The 24,804-nt window shown below is 49.5% G+C and overlaps 1 protein-coding gene and 1 non-coding gene across 3 annotated transcripts in view; one reads left to right on the top strand and one right to left on the bottom strand.

The window, feature by feature from the left end:
* Positions 1-24,804, bottom strand: part of SLC22A23 (solute carrier family 22 member 23) — a 167,158-nt gene that overhangs the window by 71,364 nt on the left and 70,990 nt on the right. The window lies entirely within an intron of this gene.
* On the top strand, positions 24,473-24,577 carry LOC116870113. The gene has a single exon (XR_004383186.1). It is a non-coding gene; the product is annotated as a U6 spliceosomal RNA (small nuclear RNA).

Here is a 24,804-nt window from a genome sequence, read left to right on the forward strand (position 1 = left end):
TGCTTTAAATATCACGGAGTCTGGGAAGGCAGAAGAGTAGAGGGAAGAAGATGGATTCTTAGAACTACTTAGAAATAAACAAGCAAAACAGGAAAGTAGGAAATTCATTTTCAGTGGGCAGGGCCCCAAACAACCTGGTATCATGAGGAGAGATACTTGCTTATTGCTCCCGTCTCTCTCCAGCTGTAGACCTAGGAGAGACAGCCGAGTTGTCTTGAGTCTTGCTTCCTCTAACACATGCCAGAAGATGACCACACTCACTTCTATTCCCTTCTCTTTGGCTAACAACATTAGTACTCTGTTGATTGTGAGTCACTGTGTTCCTTGGGGTGTACAAAAGTCTGGGGATGGGGAGGGCCATGGCTGACAAAAAACATTAATTCCAAGTAGTAGACACAATGGCCCAGTACATACATACCAACAACAGAAGTTTCATGGTACAACATCAGACTCTTACTATGTGTGCTGTGCTGAATTCTATTCTTTTTCTTTTAAGACGCTAGGAAGGATTCCCCCAAGATGGACCTTATAATTATAATTTAACCAATTCATGTGTTAGGAGCTCCAGTTTTAAAATGCTGCTTTACGATCGGGTTGGGAATCATTTCTCGGCCAAGGCTGAGATCAAGGGTACTACAGAACTAAGAAAACAATGACCCATGGGCCAAATCCTGCCCATGGCCCGTTTTGCACCTCCTGCTACCTATTTTTAGTCAGCGTGGGGCCTAAGAATGGTTTTTTTGCATTTTTAAATGGTTCAAAACAACCAAAAGAAGAATAATATTTCTTGTGTGAAATTTATGTGAAATTCACATTTTAGCGTCTGCCAACAACGTTTGGCTGGAACGCAGCCACGCTCATTCACTTCCAGACTGTCTGTGGCTGCTTTCACACCAGAATGTCGGTGCTGAGTGGCTGTGACACAGCCTGTAAGGCCCATGTGGCCTACAATGCTGAGTTCCTGACCCTTCACAGAACAAGTGTGCTGGTGCGTGTTCTAAGGCTCAGATAGGTATACATGGGATTATCTGATTAATTTGTCAAATTGGTCGCCAGAGCTAGGATGTTATAGCTTTACTTCAGTTTGTAGCAGAGGAATCAGCAATATCACTTAAAGAAAGCAAATCATGATTTTTGTTATGAGAACAGAGCCCTTGAGGAGGCTGGGCTACCTTCCTCGGGAAGAAAGAACACAAACAGAATTTCTCAGGGCATGGAGGAGACGGGCCTTCTCACTCCTGTGCTCCCACAGAGGGCAATGAACTAGCTTCGTCAAAGGGCATTTTAATTTTTAATGCTCCTTTCTTACAGAGGCATTTAATTGTGCTGGAAGAGAAAGATTTTTAAAAAGCTGTTCCTTTTGCATTTAGTAATTTACAATCCCAAGCCTGCATTTCCTCCACAAGAAGTCACACCAGGCGGGTCAGAACAAATTTCACTTAAAATTCAAGAAACCAATGTCAGCTGAAAAGGACCCTCAGAGTGGCTGCAAACAAAGGCCTCGTAAAAGGCTAATGCCATTTGTATAGAATTACAGGAAAGAAAGTGAGAGCTGGGGAGGCCCCCGCAGCTTAAGCCGGGGCTTTTGTGAGGCTCCCACTGCCCAGAAAAGAAATCTCCCTGTTAGCATCACAGCCCAGCGTTCTTTGTCCCGTGTAATCAGAGTACTGTGAAAAGTGCCGGGGGTTTAGCCTCTTGGGGCAGAAAAAAGGGGGGAGAAGGAAGAGGTAAGGGAAAAAGTAATCTGATGTTATCACTCAAGCTGGCAGAAAGACAAATGTCAAGATTTTATGGGGGTGGGATGGCCGAGGTGGGCAGTGGACTACCCGACCCAGGGTTGTGCCTGAGGGGGCCAGGCCAATGTGGAGCGTTCGCCAATTGTGTACAGTTGGAACTAATGAGCAGTCGCTGCGGCTGAATAAATGGCCCTTTCTTCCCCCACCTCCGTTCCCACCCAACCCCAGCAGCTCCAGAAACCCCTCGTCTTTGCCTGTCCCAGCTTCAGCCCAGGAATGTGCCATTGGCCACTTTGAAAACTCACACATCTTCCCAACTCCGCTTGCTCGGCCGCCCCCACCCCCCGTGGCCCCATAGCAGCTGGCCTCATGGAGGTCATCATTCTGCTGTTTGGTACCAAAATGGTAGCCAAAGAGCCTTGGTGCTTCCTTGTGGGCAGAGGCAGGAGACCAAGGCTTTCACAGACTCTCATCAGATATGCATACCCCCACGTGGGCAGGACTAAGGAAAACAATGGTGAGGACTGCCCTGCTCTCAGCAGATGGTAGGACCACCCCATACCCCCCACCACCACCCCAGGAGGCAGCCCTACTTCCCCTGTGGCCACAGCAAACAGGAGAGCAGGAAGGAATGCTCAGGGCTGATGATCGCCTAAAGCCCAACTGGCACGGTGGCTCCTCCACCTCTGAGGAGGACGTGTGAGATGACAGCTGAGACAAAAGCTTTCCCCACCCCCCTCTCTGCTGGAAGGTGGGTGACAAAGACAGAGAGCAAACCCCGCCTTTGGGGGCCACAGACAATGGAAGGTGTGAAAGGAAAGTGCAAGTGCCTCTTTCTACTCTGATAGGGGACGCATACACACACATACACGCACACATACACACATGCACCCAAGACACACACACACATGCGCGCGCGCACACACACACACACACACACACACACACACACACCAGTGGTAAGAGGCAGTGAGCATGCCAAGCTTCTAGTCTGATAAGGGTTTATAACAAAAGGGAAAGAAAGCCCACTGCAAGGGTTTCATTTCTACAGGCCCAGCTCTTTGTGTCTCTACCTTGGTATCATTTTCCCATCTGTAAATCAGAAACCTCTACTGGGACTCACCTCAATCATGGAAAATGGAATTGCTTGGACCCTGAAACCATATTCTCACATTGTGTGAAAATCGCCAACTGTCTCAGCAGCAAGTTTCTTTGAGTTCTAAGAACCAGGGGTGCTGTTTACCAGTATTTTTTTTTTTTTTAAGATTACAATTCTGTCATTCATTTTGAGTGAGGAATTTTTGCTGGGAAGGGAAAGCATGTAGCAAAACCTCAGGCTTGCACAAGAGTTTGGAAACACACCTGGACCTGCCGTGCACACAAGTTGAGAGGCCGGCAAACATCTGGGAGAAGGACAGATAGCCTACCTGACCTTCAGGCTGCTGACAGAACCAACCCCCCGATGACTGGCTTTGTTTCAGCAGAATGTTGTTTCTGAGGAACAGGGCGAAAAGTCTTACTTAAAAGTGAAGGCGGTGAGTAAATATAATCACTGTACAAATATTGACTGTCCCACCACACATCAAGTGAAGTGAAGACTTGCCAACACCCTGCTTAATCTAAAATTACATATAAGAACTGCTAGTGTCCAAAAGAATAACCCTTATCTTTTGGAAGAGATGGCAGACGCCTGCAAAACACACATGCTTGGGGGCTTTACCTTGCTGCCCGGACTGAAACCTGCTTCTCCAATAAATGGACAAAAAAGGAGAAGCTCCGTCTGTCAGATTCCCCACACCACAGCCAGAATGCCAGTTAAGAGGTGCCTCTGTCCCCACACTCTCCCAGTTGCCAAATTCACCCTTCTCTGTGGCTATTCTACTTTAAACAACTGCCCACGTCTCCCCCAAATCCCAGAATCTCTCAGGTCGTGTGGCCGGGTGGCCTGGATCATACCCAACCAGGAACACGGAGACTCTGGGCTATCAAACATCCCACTGCTCTGACAGAGGTGTATGTTACCCTTCAAAAAAAAAAAAATCATATAGCCATCAGGAAAAAAGTTCAACTGAAAACATAAAGACTAGAACTACTGGGATTTTTTGTGGGGGAGGGGCAGAGGGAGAAGGAGAGAGAATCCAGTAAGGCTCCACGCCCAGTGTGGAGCCGAATGCTGGGCTCGATCTCACAACCCCAAGATCATGACCTGAGGTGAAGTCAAGAGTCCGACGCTTAACTGACTGAACAACCCAGGGGCCCCTAGAACTACTGGGATTTCGGTCACCAAATCACCAAATGGGTCAAGTGTTTCTCTCCCAGGTGGGGTGGGGTGAGAGTTTGGGGGATGGCGCCCTCTTATTCTCATGGAAGCTCTGACAAGTTCATTCTGTTCCTCCCACTGCTACCACAACGTGCTCATGTGAGTCCTGCTTCCAGCATTGCTGTCCCCAAGGCCCTGACTCAGGGAGCCCTGGCACCCCCTTTCTTAGTAGGGGAGGACCTCTCTCCCCCGCTGGTGAACGTTTCCCAGGACCCCAGCTCCAGCCTTGAACATAACGGCATTGAACAAGCTCACGCAGGGTTTCTTTCCAAATCCTAGCCAGGGATTTTTCCAGATTTCCTGTGGGTGGGCTGTTTTGCTTTTTCTAGGAAGAGAGTCGGGGGAAAAACCCCACCATTCCTTGGGCAGGTTGACTGAATTCTCAAATGTGGTCCCTGAAGTGACGAGTAGTGAAACCATCTTCCTGATAAGGTAAAAACTCCTTGGCGGACTTGAATGGCTTGTGGGAACTTGAATGACAATCACACGTATTTATTCCTCAGAGAGCTGGCAAGTCCAAGACAAGAGCCCAGTGAAAGGGTCGGGGATTCTACCAAACCAGAAACTCACAGGCTGCTTATCGGGACAGAATGGAACCGATCCTTTCTCCCTTCAGGCAAAACACTCCTTTCGGGAGGACTCGGTGATGAATTCAATAGGAAATGTGCATTTGCCAAGAAGCTAGGAAATAAGGGCACTCAGACAGGCTCCCTTCTCCTGCCTCTGGTTCCACAGCACTTTACCTGAAGGCGAATTAGGTGAGGAAAGAAAATCTCAGGAAGTTTGAGATTCTCCTCCTCCCACGTCTCCTCAGCATCTATGTGCCTTGATCACAGCAAACACCGTACAGTGGTCAGTGTCACAGTCATGCCAGAGATTCTGTGCTTCAGTGGCCGGACAATGTCTTTTCACCTTTAGAGCCCCAGCATCCAGCAGGCACTCAATAAATGGTGGATGTACCATCTGTCAGCGGATAAACTGACGCATAAACTGAAACACGGTCTCTGCGTTTTAGAAGATGCCCATTCAGAGTCCAGGGGGGAAAACGAGGAGTTGGAGGGCTTTTGATAATTTCAATTATTCACACTACCTCTAATTTCCTACTAATCAATCAAATAATTAGTGAATGTCTACAGTGGGGAAGGTACTATGCTGAGCCAAGTTACCACGTAATTGACTGCTGAAGCACATAATTCAATGTCATCCTCTTTAATTCATACTTGTCAATTAAGGTGGTGGCTTTGTCAGTTCGTGGGTAGACAAGATGGCGTAATAGAAAAAGTAATGATCGGAGGGCCAGAAGGGTTAGAGCACTGACTTGGCCCCCAAAAGCATGAAGCATTTGCATGCCTTTGTGCCACATGTTTTGTTTGTTTGTTTTCTAAATAGAAAACAGGAAAAATACTGAGGCATCCATTACTGAGCTCATAAAGTGAAAGTGAAAAAAACAAAAACAAAAAAAACCTAAATAAAAACAATGCCTCTGGGCCCATACAACCTGTTAGTATTTAAATCCTTATCTTCGGGTTCTTGTCCTCCAGCAGCTTGGAAATGGTCTTCTTCCTTTGTGGTAACTGCCCTCGCCAATCAAAAAAATAATCTCACTCCCCAATACTGACTAGAATCTCTTCCTCTCTACATTGTAAAAGAACATGAACAGAGAGAGGACCCAACACCATCAATTTCCTTATCGCCAAACTGAAAATGTGAAGTGAGAGCATCAGAGGCAAGAGATGAACTTATTATGCACGGTAGAAGCCTTTGAATTTAGAATAAAAAACAGGAGGAAGACAAACTTGCAAGCTTTCATTTTAGCCCTGACGGAACAGAGCCACGTTATGTCCTGGCTCACCCACTGCGCTCCTCTGCTAAGGCCTGAGGCCACGTTCAATCCTGAGTCCACCCTAACTCTCAAAACTGACATCACACCAGCTCATTCCTTCTATCCCTGTCAACGTGTAGGAGCCTCCCAAACATGAAGCCGAGCTTTAAGAGAGAAAGAAAGAAAAAGGAAGTTCAGAAGAACAAAGACAGTGCAACAGCCCTTATTCTGAGTTTTTTTTTAAAGGACAAAACAGCACCAGACGGCGTTTTAGATGCTGCTGAGGGAGAAGCAGAGATGTAGTAAAACCAGTGGAAACTCACAGGGAGGAGGAACAGCAATGCAAAACTTCTGGAAACAGTGGGGAGGAGGAAGTCGTGGGGTGAGGATCATACTGTACTGATAAGGCTCTGTTTCTGGGTCTGGGTAGTAGGTCCACAGAGACCTGACATTTGAATTGATTCATAGTTAATCCTAATAAAAGAAATCAAGGTGCAGGTGCTTCTCCTGAGTGCCTTCCCGAAGCCTGCCAGCCACTGGGATGTGGGCCATTGGCTACAGGAACTGCTCGGAAGGACACTCGAGCAACTACACAGCCGAGGGAACCGGCTCATAAAACAACCTAATGGCCAGCAAGGCTCCGGGGTCGCACCCCCAGCCTTCTCAGGAAGGGGAAGCCTCAGGGGTGTGATCCTGGTGGCCCCCCTCACTTCCTCATCTGCTTCTGAAAATACAGCTGACCCTACAGTTAGCCACGCCACGCTACCTTCCCCTGGGCTTCTCCCATTTCTCCCGGCCAACTTTTAGCTCCAGATATAGGCAAGTTTATTTTAGAACGGGGCCTGCAGGCCAGGCCCCCGTGAGTGTGCAACCTCTCTTCCCAAGCCAGGAGCTTTGCTGTAACGGTGCCGTCTCCCTCCTCTCAGCGCAGCATAAGGACTGGCTGGCTTGCCCCCCTGGCTTTGGAGACCAACAGCCTCCCATAATAAGGTGTCCAGTTACGTCCAAGCCCTTCAAAGCAGCTTCAGAGGTGTTATCTCATAGGCCCTCACCAGCTCCTATAAATAGGGATATGAAGTATTACCCCATTTCTAACATAGGAATCGGCCTCCTCAGAAGGTCAGTTCATGGGCACCGTGATGCCAAGTGGTACCTCCAAGAGAGGCACAGATTTCTGGATCCCAACCCCTGGGGCAAGTCCCAGAGGCCGTGGCCGCCCAGACCACATGGACAAAAGATACAATCCAGCCCTGCAGCCTGGAAGGGAAACCCACAACCGAACAAGAAACGTGAAACAAGGCGGGCCCTGCAGGAAAATCTCACATTCTGAGCAGCGCCCACATCACATTCCGGGTCTCAAAGATTCAGTGGTGCTGAAATGCCATGGGAATACTTATCACTGTTTTGGTCAAACAAACCCTCCCTTACCTTAAGCAAAGGTCAAATGCACTGTAAAACCCCCAGAGCAAACAACCAGCTGGGAGGACGGGCCACAGCCTGGGTACAGTCTTTGCTAATAATTACCCAAACAGCCTTCCTATGTAAACACGCGCGGTCCAGCGATGGTGTACTGATCACTCGCCTATAAATCGGCATGAGGAAGTGACTTCAAGCACACAGTAGGTATGTTTTCCTTTGCTTTTTACACACGGCACTAGCCATACGTCTCAACTCTTTAAAAAACTCTGTACACTGTGTTGTTAATGCCTTTCTAAATAGCAAAAAGCATGTCATAAATAAAAATTTACAATCTTTCTTTCCTTTTTTTAACCAAATTGAAATCTCCTTGAGCCTAGCTCCCGTGCCCAGCTCCAGACCCAGAGAAAACACTGAAGATGGGTGAATAAGGGAAAACAGAATGCCGGTGGTACATAATAGATGCGTCGCTATGCACTTATGGAGCAAGGATGACTTCCCAGCCCCCGGGGCTGGCAGTCTGATGGGGGAGACACAGGCTCCCGAGTGGAAGCACAGGCAGGTGTGAGGCCTCCGCTGTGGAGGTGAACCCTGGGGAGACTTCCGCAGAGGGGTCAGCATTTGGCTTTGACCCTGAGGGAGAATGTCAATAGGGTTGTCCTGCCTGGTGGGTGTGGGGGGTGGGGAGGAGAGGGAGCTGAGACAGATGGAGTGAGAGACAACTCCTGGAAAGGGGGATGGCACAGAAGAAGCCTAGGGCACGGGTTTGGTGATCAGCATCACAAAGTCCCCAGGGAGGATTCTGTCATCCAACGACAGGAGCCGTGGGAGCCACAGCCCCCATGTACAAGCAGCCGGCAGGGACCTGCCTTTGTGAGGCCACGAAGGTGCTGGGAGATGTTGCCAGTTCTGCAGGGAAGCTCCGGCCTCCCCTGCCTTCTGTCCTCCCAGCTCCTCTGGGCTGGGCCTCCAGCACCTGCGGTGTTTTCAGGTCAGGTTTGCTGCCCCCTCCTCCGCACCCTGGCACACCCCACTCACTCAGCAGGACGGGACAAGAAGCCCCAGTTAGACAACTGCACAAAGGAACACTCCGGATGACTTCGGTGCCACAGACAGGACAGGTCCTGGCGACTGAGAACAGGATGGGTGCCTGGGAAGGGAGGAGGGCTCCCCGAACCCGTCCCTCTGGGGCAGGGCCAGCAGCAGCATCTCTAGGAGCATCCGCCACCCTTGGGTGGGCAGCAGACCCTGTGAGCCCGGCTGGCCCCGTGGGAGCATTTGGTTCTGTCATCCAGCAGTTCCTCTCAGGTCACACACGTGAACCCCATGTGGATAAGCATCTCAAGTTTAGAACAAAATGGAAAACAAAGAGGATATACAGACCGTCAAGAAGCCCAGGGAAAGGAGCTCCATCTCACTGACCATTAGGGAAATGCAAATCCAAACCACTAGGAGATGGAAGCTCACAGCTGTTAGCCCCAGCAAGTCCACACATACCTGGATATAGACCCCAAATAACGGAAGCAGGGACTCAAAGCATACTTGTACACTCGGGTTCACAGCAGCATCATTCATAGTCGCCAAAAGTGGGGACAACCCAAGTGGCCCCCGGCTAATGAATGGGTAGACAAAATGGGGTACCTAACCTGTAACAGAGGAGTGTTCTCTCTTAAAAAGGAAGGAACTTCTGACACAGGCCATGACACGGACAGACCCTGAGGACGTTACACTTGGTGAAATAAGCCAGTCACGAAAGGATTAATACTGTATGATCCCATTGTCATGAGGTCCCCTAGAGTCGTCAGAACCATAGAGACGGAGACTACGAGGGTGGCTGCCAGGGGCAGGTGGGAGAATGAGGAGTTTGTGTTTAATGGGTGCAGAATTTCAGTTTTGAGAGATGGAGAAGTTCTGGAGATGGATGGTAGTCCAACAATGCAAAGTACTTAATGTCACTGAACAGTCCACCTTAAAATGGTCAAAATGGTAAATTTTATGTTCTGTGTATTTTACCATAATAAAGAAACTCCTCCTCCAAGCAAACAAACAAAAGCCCCCAGAAAACGTAAAGTAGGTGAATCTGCTCTTGGAAACTCTGACCCCTGGGGTCTGTGCCCACCCCAGCCTCCAACCCTACCCACACAAGGATCCTCGTATTGGCCCCTCTTTGCCATTAGGACAATCAGATAAACTCAATCTCCAAGAGGTGGGAGTGTTTCACAGAGCTCGCTGTGTTCCCGATCTCAGTAGTCTGTTCTCTGTCCCATGTGGCTTCAAAATAGAGAATTACATTTGAAGGGTCAGCTTTGGGGCACCAGCTCGGTCATAGGGGAGGTTGCTTCAAGGCCTTTTCGCCTTCTAAGGTCCCCCCTGACGATCTCATTCCACACATCGCTTCCCATAACCCTGCTTCGTGGCTCACCCAAGCCTCAGATGCTGTCCCAGGTACTTGGGAAACAAAGAGGACCAGGAGCTGAGTCCTCCAAGATGGGGTCAGACCAGAGTTGGGGGTGCTCCCAGAGACACCACTGGTGATGGGGGCGTCCTGCCTGGGCCAAGAGCAGGCGGAGGAGGGGGAGCTGAAGGAGGCTTCCCCAGAAGGGGAAGGAGGGGTGCTCTGAGCTGGGAGGAGTACAGTGGGTCAGTAAGGGGAGCGCAGGGAACATGCAAGAGCAGAGGAGTGTGAGGCTGCGGGGACCCCACGTCCAAGCTGCAGAGAGCACCCTATGTTTTATACTTCCATAGTTCACGTATTTTCTATTTCTATGCATTTTATGCGTGCCCCCAAGTTAAATGACTTGAACGACTTGGGACCTGAATCAGCTGGGATTCAGATCAGGGCTTCCTTCCCCCAAAAAAGTCCCGTAACTACATCTCATAAAACATACCCTCTGTATCGCCTTCTTACCAAAATAACAACAACCATCCACAACCAAATGGCACTTTACGAGGGAGGATGCTGGGTCCTCCAAGCCCTTCCTTTTTAAGAAGTTTCAAGATGGTTCCAACATCATTTTTCATCTTTTTAAAAAAGTAGGATAGGGGCGCCTGGGTGGCTCAGTGGGTTAAAGCCTCTGCCTTCAGCTCCGGTCATGATCCCAGGGTCCTGGGATCGAGCCCCGCATTGGTCTCTCTGCTCGGCAGGGAGCCTGCTTCCCCCTCTCTCTCTGCCTGCCTCTCTGCCTACTTGTGATCTCTCTCTCTCTGTGTCAAATAAATAAATAAAATCTTAAATAAAAAAAAAAAGTAGGATGAATTAAATCTGGCCAGTGGATGCTTTGTCCCCCATCCTGTCCTTCTCTGTCATAACTTTGAGTGCCTTGGGTCACTCGTCATCATGGCCAGGTAAGGACCAGCCCGTCACGGTGATGGAGGGGTCCAAAGTTAGCCGCTGGGAGAAGTCACACAGGCCATGGTCCCGAGAGGGAGTGGGGATCCTAGTTCCATCTCCCAAATTTTGGGGTTTGGGTCTCCAGATTTATACTTTTCTCCCCAGTTTCATGAAAGGCAAGGAACTGGACAGATCTCGCCACACCCACCAATCCCTCACTCTCCTCTGAAAGGGCCAGGCACACCGTCTCTACAAAGCACAGGCTTGACAACAGCATGCCCCACGTGATCCAAGAAAAACCCCCAACAGCTTTCTTTCCCAGTATCCTTTCTGTTGAATCGCGCTCATTATTGGGGCACTAAGAAACACAAAGTCATCTCAGTAGATTATAATTCGCTAATGCTGTAAACACTAGTGAAGTGTGACATATGAGCCAATTCCCATGCTAACAGTTAAGAGCATACAGACACAGTTCCTACCCTGGGGGAACTACAGTCGGAGTCAGAAAACACCCCAGATCCAAATATCGCACTGCCTCGTGCTGCCACGCAGAGATCACAGAAACACAGAGGGAACACTTGGTTCACCTTCCTCCGAGTTTCACGTGCAGCCGAGTAAATGATGGGCTCTGGAAACTTCGATCAGGTAAGTATGTGCACACACACGTATACTCAAATAACATCAGTACACATTGTAATCGGGCACTGAAACACCCAAGGAGACCCTTCCTTGACCCAAATAGTTGTTCAACAGGCAAGGGTCTGCTGGGGTGCTCCGAGGGCCTCTCGAGCCAGGCTCTGTGGGATTAGGACTAAGGACTCCCTCCCCGCCAGCCCCCCGAGCCAAAGCTCTAGATCCATCTTTTTAAAGAAGATCGTAGAGGACCCGAGTTCTGGGACCAGGGGGAGATTCCCAATCTGTCATCCATGAATGTGATCTGTCTCTCCACTGCTCAGATGGAACAGTGGAAAACAGCCAGCCCAGCTCTGGGCCCCAGAAGTGTGCAGCACCCCATTACCAGGACAGGAAATCCTAATTAAGTGTAGATGGGAGAGGACCACCAGATCAGGATTTTTGAGGGCAAGGGGAACAGGGCGGTGGGGAAAGTTCTGTACCAGCCTCTGCACGGGCCAGCCTCTCCGTTTCTACGGGTGTGAATGAAATATTAAACAGGCTCAGCCAATTAGCAGCCTTTCAATGATGGATGCTCAGAGGCTGAGGAACTGAGTTTTGATCTGCATTCTCGCTTGACGGCTCAGCACTCAGCCGAGAAGAGTTTCCTATTCTGTTGTTAGCATTCTGTTCACCCCACTTCCCACCGAGCTGGCAGCACTTAGCGGGATCTGTGCCCACCACGGCTTCCGGCGGTCTGTGGCCAGCCGAGGCAGCCTGATCCCTGTGCCTAAAGGAGGTGGCTGGCCTCCCCTCCCTAAGAGAGTCTAACAGGGGCCCCTGACTGCTACTTCCAGGGCCTGTCGTGCAGCCCACCGCCCATAACGTCTGATGAGGTCAGAAACGGGCTCTCCACATACAGCTGAGGACAGAAAGTGTCTTTTTTTTTTTTTTTTTGGCTGTGTTCCAATAAAACTTTATTTACAAAAACAGATGGCGGGCCATAGTTTGCTAATCTCTGCTCCAGAGCAGCAGTGGAAGGGGTCATCTTTAAAGGACAATTGCAGGAAACAGGGTATAGTGCGTGGGAGATGTAGAGATGAGGACCGGATTCAGTGGTTACAAATTGAGGCCAGAATGCCACATTCCTTTCCAGTTTGGAAGGAGTTGTTCAATGACTATTTATTTAGGTTCACATTGTTATGAACAGTAAGAGTGACAGTTGGGCCAGATTAGGAGAAACTTCACTTCTGTGGTTCTTCTAAGATGGGACAATGACAACTACAATTTTCACGGTTTGAAATCTAACAGTTTGACCTCAGTTTTTTTTTTTTTTTCTTAAGGACCCTTTTTCCTTGTTTAAAAAAAAAGTGTGACACACTTAAGCAGTGGCATTTTTCCTGCAACTTGGGTTTCTATTGTTTCAAAACAAACAAAAAAACATAAGCAGTCCCCTCTCCTGTAGGCCAATTTTTTCTTTCTGTGCAGAGCAGCAGGGGAGAAGCTCAGACAGCCCTGTAACATCAGGGTAGATGGCCAGCAGGGGTCTGTGGGGCTCTGTCCCAGGGACCAGGCCACCAGCCAAACAGGACGTATAAGACAAAGCCTGCCTGGGACCCCACAGTCTTCTGCCTCAGGGAGCAGTGATGTCTCTGGGGGCACAGGCTGGGGAGAGGCTGGGAGGGAAGATGGTGAGGGAGAAGGGGGAGGTAGGAACATGGCTCAGGGACTTGGTTCCCTGCTCATTGCCCGGCTGTCCAGGGCTCACCTGGATGAGACAGGCTGCTTGCTGCATGCAGTGAGCCCCAGGCCCAGTGTGGGGACCCGTGGCCATGGCTAGACTAGGACATGGCACCCCCAGCATGGAGGGGCTTGCCTACTCTCTCCCAGCAGAAGGGCACTTTGAAATGAAAACCTAGCACCCAGCCTGGCCCCTCCTTGTTCCAACCACAGTCACATCCCGGCGAGAAAAACATTGGCTGTTCTAGGGGCAGTGGCAGGAGGAGCCCATCTCAGCCTCTGCTCAGGCTCCACCTCAGCAATGACCTCCCTGCCCCCTGCACCTCTTATCCTGGCACACTCAGGGGCACTGGTGTGACATTTCTGAGAGCACACAGGAACATGGGACAGAGCCAGCTACCGCCTAACCCCGTGAGTCATTAGCCACCACCGATGCTCAGAGGACACGCTTCAACTTTAGGCCAAAGATTGGAGTCCGGTCTAAGCAGTGGCCCAGATGGGCGCCAACTTTACCCGGCCTGCCCTGAGGCCCAGGAAGCACAGACCATGGCATGGCCCGACACCCACAGCCTGACATCCACACTGACGTCCGGCTCTCCTGGGACACTTCCATCAGTCCCTCTGGGAGGGGACAAAGGTAAGGCATATACAGAGAAGAACAGCCCACCAGCCACTCTGCACACAAAGCTGCAATATTATCCCACTTGAAGATGAGTGCCAAGTGTTTGGACAAGGCCACTCGCACAGAGCTTTCTAGTTCCGAAAAGCCTTTCCACACATGCAGGCACCTCGGATCCCACGTCACGGGGTAACGTGGAGGAGGCACAATTCTCAGTTTGTATTTTAAGATGCGGAGGATCAGCAGCAAGCCAGCCTAGAATACAAAGCTAAGGAAGGCCTGACTTTGGGACCGGAAGCCACGTTCTCAGACTCCTAGGTTAAGATATTTTCATGCTCAATTCCCTTCTTTAAACAAGAAACACACAATAGTCAGGACTGGGGCTGGTCAAGCACGGTGGGATGGGGTCATGCCTATCCCACGCACCCTGCTCACACTGGGTGAGGACATGCCTGGGTCTGGGACGTGATGGGTTTGGGGTTTAGAAAGGTCACTCTGGCTGTGGAGTAGAGAGCAGATCAGAGGGAGGGCAAAGTTGTTCTGAGTCCCTGGGAGCCAAGGAGAAATGAAAGGAACGACAGAATAAGGTGCAGAGGTCTCCGCTGTGTCACAAGGTGGTGAAGCACTGGTCCCCCATCCTGTTTTCTGGGTCGGGGAGACACGGGAGGAGACAGCACACACCTATCTTGGTACAAAGCTTGGAGAAAGGATAGGACTTCCTGAAACACTGGCTTCGAGATCTGCCCCATCAGTCACCAAGTATTTGTGGCGTCCCCACCGCATGTGCCCGTCCCTGTTTGGGTTCTGCAGACGCAGAGGTGAACGAGGCTGGCAGGAGTACCAGCCCCTGGAGAGTGCACATTCTCTGTTTGATGGCATTTCTGGCATGGAATTCAGCACTAAAGAATACAGATCAAACCTATCACCATAGAACCTGTCTGTGACGGATTTTCTGGAATATGTCCATTAAAAAAACTTCTTTTCTGTTACCGTAAGACAAGTGTTGAGCTGAGGTCCACGGAACTCATTCGGACCTGCTCCCCGAGCAGAACGCCCACCCTAGATATCAGTCTTAGGAGAGTACTAAACCACAGAGCTGACCCCAGCAGGAGCCGCTGTGGCCCTCAGAGCAACGGTAGGCACAGCTTGCTTAATTAAGCAAGTGGCCTCTGCGTCCCACCCCATCCTCTCCTTCAAAAAAACCTCACTGAGATTTGTCAATGTTGCAGCCACCACCCCCGCTATTTCCTCTAGAAGGAAAGGGCAGGGGACATGCTCAAGTCTTAAGCAGCGAGCACACGAGCAGGATCCTTATGACACACAAACACGGCCCCAGGAGCTCCTGATAAGACATCGCGGTCAGCAAACCTTCAGAGAAAGTGCACGTGCAGCTCGAGGGAAATGCTCCCTTCCATGAGGCTTCCTGCTTTCCTGGGCTTCTTGGTGGTCACAGCTGCTCCAGTCTCCTAGGCTTCAGAAAGTCAAAGCACATTTCTTAGGCCATCTGGAAATCAAACTTTCGAGGCAGGAGGAGGGTCCTAGCAGGTGCAGTCAGGTGGCTCTTCAAAGCCTTATCCTTCCGTCGTCATTGAAAGTGTCAACTTCTTTGCGCCCTCATCCCAGGCATTAGTGAGCCGGGCCTGCAAGGGCCTTCCTCTTGCAGGCCTAGGCCCAGGCCTCAGCAGCCCCTGTGGCTAGCTCTGTGGTCATCTCACTCCCCATGCACAGCATGCCCTGCGCCCCCATGGCCACTCCAGCCAGCACTGTGTGCCACCTGGGTCACGGAGAGCAAAAGGACGAGCCAGGAGAGGAAAACATCAGTATTCATCATGTGGAAAGCCCATCACTGGGTTCCAGCGAGGGCAAGGAGACTGCCGATGGGGGGTAGGGGTGGGAAGTCGCGACCACAAGCATCTCAGAAATACGCTTCCCACCCTGGTCCTTCACACCCTGCCGCTCCCACGTGATCCCAGCATCTGGACTCAAGTCAGGCTCCCGTTTCCTGGCCTTCGTGCTCAACCAGAGCTGTGTGCTTTTTGTCCTGGGATCCACAGATGTGTTTTAGGGATAACCATGAATATTCTGTACTTTTATGTGAAACGTGGTGGGCGCATGCGTGCGAGCGTGCGTGTGTGCGAGCCTGTCAGATACACACTTTTCCAGGGGAAGGGCCCGTAGTTTTCAAATTCTCAAAGGGGTCTCTGACCCAAAAAAGATTCAGAAGACTCCAAAGCTCTGCTTTAAAAGGAGCTTTCGTTTCTGTCAAATTGGCCAAATTTCAACCTAAAGTGGGTCAGAGCGATTAAAAGCCGAAAAAAGTCAAAGATGGGCCCTTCAATCGGTAAGATTTCAGGGAAATGAAAACAAACCCTCGGAGGCTATAAATGATGCAAAAGGATTCCAAGGGAAGGAAGGAATCACGGGCCGTGGGGGGAGGGGCACAAGGAGAGGAACCTGGAAAGGAGCCAGGAGCGGTGGAAATAACAAAGGGAAGAAGAGGAAGTTCTGCGAGGGGCTGGGCAGCAATTCCCCTTCAGAGATGGATGCCGTTCATTAGGTGGGCTCCCCAGCAGCTCGCTGATGTCACACATCACTTCCTATTTTTATTTAAACGTACTGAAAAAAAAAATGTGTATACAGCGCAGAAGTCCTGGCATCCCCTCTGGGACCAACCTGCTGACACGTCAGAACCGCTCAGTGATGAGCTAATTAAAATTCTATGGTCTTTCCCAGAGATGGCTCTATTTTTAACCTAATTCTGACTGTCACTTCAAGTGTGAGGTTTACTTTTTTTTTTAAGAAAATACTTTTTTTTTCCTTCTTAATATTCCCATGAAAAATTGAGCTTAGCTGATCACTCCTCCAGCCTCCTTCAAGCATTTCTTCACAGGACACAGAGGGACACTCCAGGCAGAAGGGGACTAATGAAAGCAGGTGAATCCTGTGTCCCACCCCTCAGGTCCTTTATTAAAAACAAAAGACAAACAAAAATTACGACAAGCAAGGACTGTAGTCATCAACTTCCTATCATTTTCTTCCAACCCTATATTCGAGGCAAGCTCCACCTCTCAAATGCTTTCCAAAAGTTCATGTGCAACTTGCTTATTAGAAATAATGGTGGGGGTGTCTGGGTGGCTCAGTGGGTTAAGCCTCTGCCTTCGGTTCAGGTCGTGATCTCTGGGTTCTGGGATCAAGCCCTGCATCAGGCTCTCTGCAAAGCGGGCAGCCTGCTCCCCCCTCTCTCTCTGCTTGCCTACTTGTAATCTCTCTCTGTGTTGAATAAAGAAATAAAATCTTAAAAAAAAAAAAAAAAAGAAAGAATGGTGTAAACATTTGTTTGGGTTCTCAAGTCAAAGTGCTTTCTTTAAAGGCCCTGGCCTAGTCCACATGAGCATTTTAACACAAAGACAGCTGAAATGCTTCAGCCTTTAGATGTGTATGTGTTGAAACAATACTGTTTCAATATCCGAAGTGATTTTCAATGTATCTTAAGCATAACACTTTTCCTGTGAAAATTTCCCTACCATATAGGTATACTTCCATACTCAAGAGAAAAAATAAAAATAAAAACTCAGTACACTGTAACCACCATTAATATTGCTGTGCATCACACTTTTCTTTCAGGAAAAAGAGGTAAGTTATATGAAAACAGATGCAATTTTGTGAGGATGACTGTTAGAGGACAGATTACAGATTTCCCTTAAAAAGCCAAAAGTGTGCTGAACCTCACTTTACAGAACACATGCTTCTACAAAAAAACAAACAGCTTGGTTGGGGAATTTTTTTCTTCTAAACCTATTTTTCCATTGATTTTCTGCCTAAAACTAAAGGTGGTTAGCTACATTTGGAATGCATAAAGTCTTTTTAAATTAGGTTTGGCGGGGGGAGAAATGACTTGAGGGAAAATAAAACAATTATAAATGCCTAAAACAAGTCTTGAAGAATCTCGAATTGGTCCTTGAAGAACTTCAAGTTTTCCCAGGGGGCTGGGAGGGGAGGATTCCTCCCACAAACTTCCACAGGCAGGTGGCTCTCGCTGTTGGTTCTGACTTTGTAGGAAGCTTTCTCCACACAGGTGTCAAGAATGGCACTCTTTCCCAAGATACCTGGGCTCCAGAGAAAACCGGTGTCCAGGTGGTTGAGGAGGGAGGGCTGTAACTGGCGGAGCTAACCAGGCATCAGCCAGCTGTTCCAGATGTTGCAGCTGCAGCCATAGGAAGCTCCCGGGATGCCCCCCATGCGACCTAGCTTCTGCAGTCAGAGGTAGCGGAGCTTCTCACTCACCTCAGCACTCATCACCTGACTGTGGGCCCACAGACCCGACGGCTGGCTCAAACTCCAAGTTGAGCAAGTTCCCACAATGACCTTGAGTGTGCCGATGCTTGCCTCCGTTGTAAACATTTAATGAGTAGGCAACATCGATCATGGTTTAGTTCCAATCATTTGATTGATCTCTTGAAACCAACAAGGCCTTCAAAGCCAGGACATCGAGGATTCATTTCTCCACACACCTGCTGAGGGGTCTTCTGACCGCTGGAACCCCGGGGTCTGCACTTGGCCCTGAGGCAGCTGTACCGTAGGCCTTCCGAGGGTGGACGAGCAACAAGCTGATATGTGTTCAGTTTTCTGAAAACATCTCCTACCCAAGACTCTTTCATCCACCCAGCTGCTCCTGGAATGTGGCCTCCTTCTTAGGAAATCACTTTATTTTATTTATTCTCTAAGAGATACTACAAGGCGAATATGAGCATTTGAAAAAGTGCCTGGGAGAGTCTCTGTAACTGGTTTTCTTCTCCTTGAGCTTATGGACATTTTATTTTGATGTTTATCTGGTGCCATGGTAACCAGCAAGACTCGAGGTTGACGTCTTAGACTGAGGACCGATTATAGAAAGTCAATTTAGCAAGCACTTACTGAGTGCCTACCAAGTATGGAAGATAAAACGATGAGCACGGAACTCTCTTTCCTCTAAAGGACACACATCAGAGTGCAGAGATACACCGGGAGTCGACATATTTTCCCTTCAAAAGCCAAATGGCAAATATTTCAGGCGTTGTGTGCCCATGTGGTTTCTGAAGCACCCCCCGCTGCCACGGTAGTGCAAAAGCTGCCACAGACTGTAAATGGATGAGCAGGGCTGTGTTCCAATAAAACTTTATTAAACAGACACTGAAACTTCCATTTCTCATAATTTCCATGTATCACAAAATACTACTCTTCTTCTGCTGTTTGGTAACCAGTAAAAAATGTAAAAACCAGTCAGAGCTCACAGATCACATTAAAAAGGCAACTGGCCAGAGCTGGCTAATGGGCTGTAGCTTGCAGGCTCTGGATCTGCACTGGCTAGCTTGGGGGTGCGGGGAGGGGGGTGAGAAGGGAAGTTGCCCAGACTTCCCGAGCCTCACTTTGCTCGACTGCCAAGGGTAAGAATCTTTGTCTTGTGAGTTTGAAAAATTAGACACCTAAACAAACAAACAAACAAAACAATAGCTGATCTCCTTCCTGGAGGGGTGTCCTGTTTGAACATGACAAGGACATCGATAATGGCAATGATAACAAACAGTGCTGAACATTTGTTTCCTGCGAGGCGTTGTGTTAAGTGCTACCAACTTCTTTCTACAGTATTTCATCTCATCTATGGTGCTATCGATTCTACGATGTGCCATTCCTGAACATACCACCGAGAAAGAAAAAGCTGCTCGTTAACCTCTGACATGGCACTGAGTATAAGATGTGTTCTGATCTCACAAATGCTGGAGTGTGTGTATGTGAGGGGGCGGGGTATGCACTTTAGAACCGACAGAAACGACATCTCTCTTAAGCCCAGAACTATCCTGTGGCATCTCTCTTAAGCCCAGAGCTATCCTGTGGCATCTCTCTTAAGCCCAGAGCTATCCTGCGGCGAGGTACTACCTAGGACCTAGGTGGGGACTGTGATCATCCCTACTGTACAGAGGAGGAAACTGAGAAACAGTTTCAGCCTCTACAGGAAAAGCTAAAGGTGTCAATGCTTTTTAACCCAGGCAGGTTAACCGGGTCCAGAGTTGAAGCTCAGCCGTGAGTGCTTGAACACTGGGAAGAAGGCTGGAAATCGCTGGCACTTAAAGTATGCAATCCAGGTTGAGCAGTCTGGCACAGAGGAGCTTCCTCCTCGGCGAGAGGACGTAACATCAAGCTAGTCAGTCACGTCCCTTTGGTATTTCCAAGGTGGGTGGTAATGCAGCAAGACATAACGGGAAACAGGAATTCTAAAATGCAGAATAAAAATGGCAAGGCACACTAACATCTAAGCTTGCATAATTCCTCTTAACAGCTGTCCTGGGAATTCTGTCCAGGTCATGGACGGAGCAGGGCAGAGGAGAAAGACAGGGAGAAGTTTCTTATCCTTGAGCTACAGTTTCTTGTGTGAAGGGAATGCTTGGGGTGGAGTCGCAGGCCAGAGGCCAGCCTGCAGCTCTGCCACCCGGGTCTCTCTGATTCCTCTGGGTCTCCCATCCTGGCTGCATGGGGGGGTTGGGGCAGGGATGGCTCAGGATGTGCTCTGGATGCCCAGCTCTGCCGTGCACGGCAGCCGCTGGGAACTGGAAACGCAGCGCAGGGCACTGGATGAAATTCTGTGGGCTCAGAAATTACAGAATAATTTAGGCCAAAATTCTCTTTCAAATTCTGAATGGTTTTTCCCTCAAAAGTTTAACTTCAAATCTCCTTCTCCCTATTATTATTTTATCACCAAATATTAATGAAGTGCTTAAAATATGCTCAAGGGGATGAGATTTCTCTCTTTCCTATGAAGTTCTAATTAGTCAAAAGCTTGCCCAACATGTGGCTTTGGTCTAAGCTGTTGTGCACGAAGGACTCAACACAGACCTGAGACCGCTCTTGTTAGAAAGGTCTCCTTGCCCGGCTGGCCCCTGGCTGGCATCTGGTAACTTGGACTTCAGGAGTCCTACCGTTCCCGAAGGCACAAGCACGGCTCACCACGGCTGCACAGTTTTGTACAGACAATGTGGTTTATGCTGAGCACCTGCTTTCCTTTGGAGAGTCTGGAATTTGGGACGTGCTCAGCAGAGGGTGCCCGTGTGACCAGCCTCCAGGAAAAAGCTTGGGTGCTGGGTCACTAATGAGCTTCCCTGGTAGACAGCATTTATCACGTGTCGTCACGATTCACTGCCGGAGCGATGAAGCGCGTCCTGCGTGACCCCACCGGCAGGGGACTCTGGAAAGCTTGAGCCCGGTTTCCTCTGGACTTCGCCTCATACATTTTTTCCCTTTGCTGATTTTGCTCTGTACCCTTTAGCTGTAATAAATCACAGCCAAACTAGATGCTGGGATGCTGAGTCCTATAAGTCCTAGTGACTCCCCCATCCATCCTGGGGACTCCTGACAAAACCATCCTCAGCCAATTCCCTTGGCAACAGGGCTGGGCCAGGTTTAGGGAGAGGGAGGCCACTCGCCCTACTGATCCTGAAGCACAATCTCTTGGGGAACCAGGAATCCGATGACCTACTGTCCCATTCCATGTTGACCAAGCAGCCATCCCACGCTCAGTGAGATGCTGACCTTGTGATTTATGTCCTTGAAATGTTTAGTCAAGCGCAAGAGAGGATGACGGGGAGAACTATGAGGACAAGGATGATGGCAGGTGGGGGTGATAGGAGCTAAAACTTCCCTGGTGCTTGCCGCGTGCAAGCCACTCCTGAGCACTCATGTAATCCTGAGTCAACTCATGTAATTCCGACAGCAACCCTGGGGGGGGGGGGGCGCTCTTCCTACTTCTGTCCTTACCCATGAGGATGCCTAGCACATCAAGGGCAAGTACTGCCCCAGGTCACAGAACTAGTTAATGGCAACATATCCTCTGGCTTCAGTATCTGAGTTCTGGACTAGCATAAACAGGTTCAATTGTATCCACATCTTTAACAACCATAATATTTGTTACATACCCGCCCAGCATTAAAATTGTGTTGTTGTTTTTTTTAAATGTGTGTGTGTGTGTTTAAAGATTTTATTTATTTATTTGAGAGAGAGAGAGAGAGAGACTGAGAGAGAGAGGCAGAGAGAGCATGGGCAGGGGGACCAGCAGGCAGAGGGAGAAGCAGACTCCCTGCTGAGGAGGGAGCCGGATGTGGATCTCAATCCCAGGACCCTGGGATCATGACCTGAGCTGAAGGCAGATGCTTAATGGACTGAGCCACCCAGGCAACCTGCATTAAAATTATTTGTACGCATGTTTTAATGCCTGTGCTAGACTCTAAGCTGCGTGGCCAGGTTCCTGCCTAGCGCCCCTCTGGTCTCTGCCACGGCACCATACTTGGCCTATGGTAAGCACTCAGATGCACACGGATGGCAGAGAACAAGCATTCCAGAGTGGGAGGGCAGCACAGTCCAGAGCGGCAAGGACAGGTCTCAGGAGGACTGAGGGAGATCTCAAAGGTAAGTTCTGAAGAGTCAGAAGGGAAAAGAGGCAATCCGCACAGCGGTAACAGTATGAGCAGAGGTGGACCCAGCAGTGAGCACCGCGGGGTGAGGACAGCGAGAGACTGGCTGGAGGGAGGGGTGTGCCTTGCTAAAATGGAGTGAAATCCAATGATGACGACCCTGAAAAGTTAGAGTTTCAAACTAATGGGCAGCCAGTGAGCCAGAGTGTGACAGGTTCAAAGGGGAGCAGAAGGGACAGATGGCTTGATGGGCTGGAGCCCCGGAGCACGGTGGAGAGGAGAGAGGATTCCAGATGATGCGATGCCTCCCAGGTATAGTTGTGGCCAGAGCCTGAGACTGAGGGCGGGGCCAAATCTGCTGGGAAGACACACAGGGTTCCGGACAATGCAGCTCATGGGGTGGGGGGCCCTGACCATCTCAGACATTCCCTCCCCCTCTGACTCTTCAGGATTCCAACAGATTTGGGCTGGAATGAGGATGGGAGCTGTGGATTTTAAGAGCCATTCTGAAGAGAGAATGGATGGAATTTGGTCACTAATTACAGCAGCAAGGGTGTCAAAGGTAGGCTCGGGGGACCAAGGGAGTCATGGCGATACAGACAGGAGTAAGGAAGTCTGGGCAGGAAATACAGACATTTTCTATTTCACTCAAAAAATATGTTTTAATACGAATAGTCTTAAGAGCTGTAAGAAGTGAGACTTCAAGGGACAATGAGCTACAAGGAAAAGAAAAAGGCAGAAAAAATTTAAAAGCAAGCCCAAGAGGAAATGATTTAGTTGATAGTTGCTTTATCCACCCCCCATTCATCCTTTAACGTTTCCAGTACGCCTGGCTTCAAAACAAACCACCCCCTGTCAAAATATTGCTTACAACCACTGTAGTTGGGTCTGATTAATTCTCCTGATTCTATCTGAGCACATTCTGTGTTTGGAAACAGAGGGTCAACTACTGACCCTCAGGAAGCTAATTGCTTTCCCACATTTCCTGCCCGGTGACGCAGCCCACTAAGCCATTCGCCACAATGGTGGCGGGGAGCTTTACCGCTGGGGAGCACTGGAGGCCAGCGGGCCAGGGCCCGGGCTCCCAGGATGGCAGAGAGATAGGCTCCGGGGAGGGTGGCTCAGTCCTACCACGCAACCTCTTTTCAGCATGTCATTTACTGCTCCGTGTACGGTCTGTCTCTCCCGGGAGGGTACCTAGAGCCTCAGATGTGTGTACCTGAGCTGCATATACAAAGCTGGTGTTAAATATGACAGGATTTAGCAATGTTGCTAAACGGCCCCCTTCCAGTTAATTATCTTACCTTGAACACATATACTAGGTCACTACTGGCAAAGACCGATTTCTGGTTTAATGGGGCAGAAAGAAGGGATCCAGACAGAAATGTCTATCAACTGTCTTGAGCCTGATTAAAATATTCCCCTTAGAGGAAAGCACATGCCTCTTCTGTGGACTTGAATTTGCCTTTTAAGTAGCTGGTAAACTAGGAAGTTTAAAAGTGGGGATAAATTCATTTGGTGCTGTGTGTATTTCAATTCCATTTCCAGCGAGCATGAGGAAGTCTTTTCTATATTTCGTCTTTGAATACTTTAGAGCCAGATATATTTCCCTGGAAAAACACTGCATTTGGGGTAATAAAGCTTCTGCAGATTTCATCAAACAATTGTGCCAGGGAGAGCAGAGCAGTAACACCACAGCTGGCTTGGGAATACAAACGTTTACTGTGCCCTCTTTTCAGAGTGGCACCCAACAGTGAGAACCCAGACCAAGGACTGGTCACCCAGCCTCCTCCTCTTCCCTCATCCTTTCACGGTCTGATCTGAGCAATTCACATCACCATCACTGTGCCCTGGCCAAGTAAGGCCAGCACCAAATCATGGCGCAAAGTGAGCAGCCCCCCACCCCCAGATTCCTTCTCTTAAGCCAACCTTCTGGAGCCATGTTTAAGCCCCGAGCAGCCCTGCCACCTTCCACTGTCCCCGTACTCATTCTCTGCAGCTGGCATCTGGTGCTGTCACCAAGCTCTTCTTCCACTCAAGAATGTGCCATCTCATCCCTGCCATGAAATAGCTCCAGTCTGCCTTCCTGCAGGACGGTCTGCTCAGCTCTCAACGCTCAAGTCTTTCCCTGCTCCTACGTTTCCATGACTTAGCCACCCTGCACCGATCTTGAATTCATGCATCGTATCACAAATATGTTAGTGTCCGTCACATACGGTTCAGTGTACTTAGCTGCAGTTCACTGTACACACACTGTGCCGGGTCCCTTGGACAAAACCCAGCGGGACGCACATCGACCCTGCAGGCTGGCTGGAGACAGAAGTGACACTGATCAAACAAAAGACAAATCAAGCGGGGCAGGGGCTCAGAGAGTGAGGGGCCCACATGCCTGCTTGGAGGCGGGGAACTGGGGGATCTGTGCAGAAAAAGGGCCTTTTGTGCTCACCTAGGCAGTACGTGTACTGAAACTGGGTGGCACAGAGAAGATCAGTGTGGCCCCTGCATGAGATGACAGGCAAAGTCATGAAGCACTCCGTGTTTTAAAAAAGGAGGAAAAGGGGCACCTGGGTGTCTCAGTTGGTCAGGTGACTGCCTTCGGCTCAGGTCATGATCCCGGGGTCCCGGAATTGGGCCCCACATCAGGTTCCCTGCTCCTCGGGGAGCCTGCTTCTCCCTCTCCCCCTGGCTGTGCTCGCTCTATCTCTCTTGTCAAACAAATAAAATCTTTAAAAAAAAAAAGGAGAAAAGAAAGGCCTTCTGACTTGCCTCA

The sequence above is a fragment of the Lontra canadensis genome, unplaced genomic scaffold, assembly GCF_010015895.1.
Source record: "Lontra canadensis isolate GAN:19392208 unplaced genomic scaffold, GSC_riverotter_1.0 scaffold21, whole genome shotgun sequence".
In the NCBI taxonomy this organism is placed as follows: domain Eukaryota; kingdom Metazoa; phylum Chordata; class Mammalia; order Carnivora; family Mustelidae; genus Lontra; species Lontra canadensis.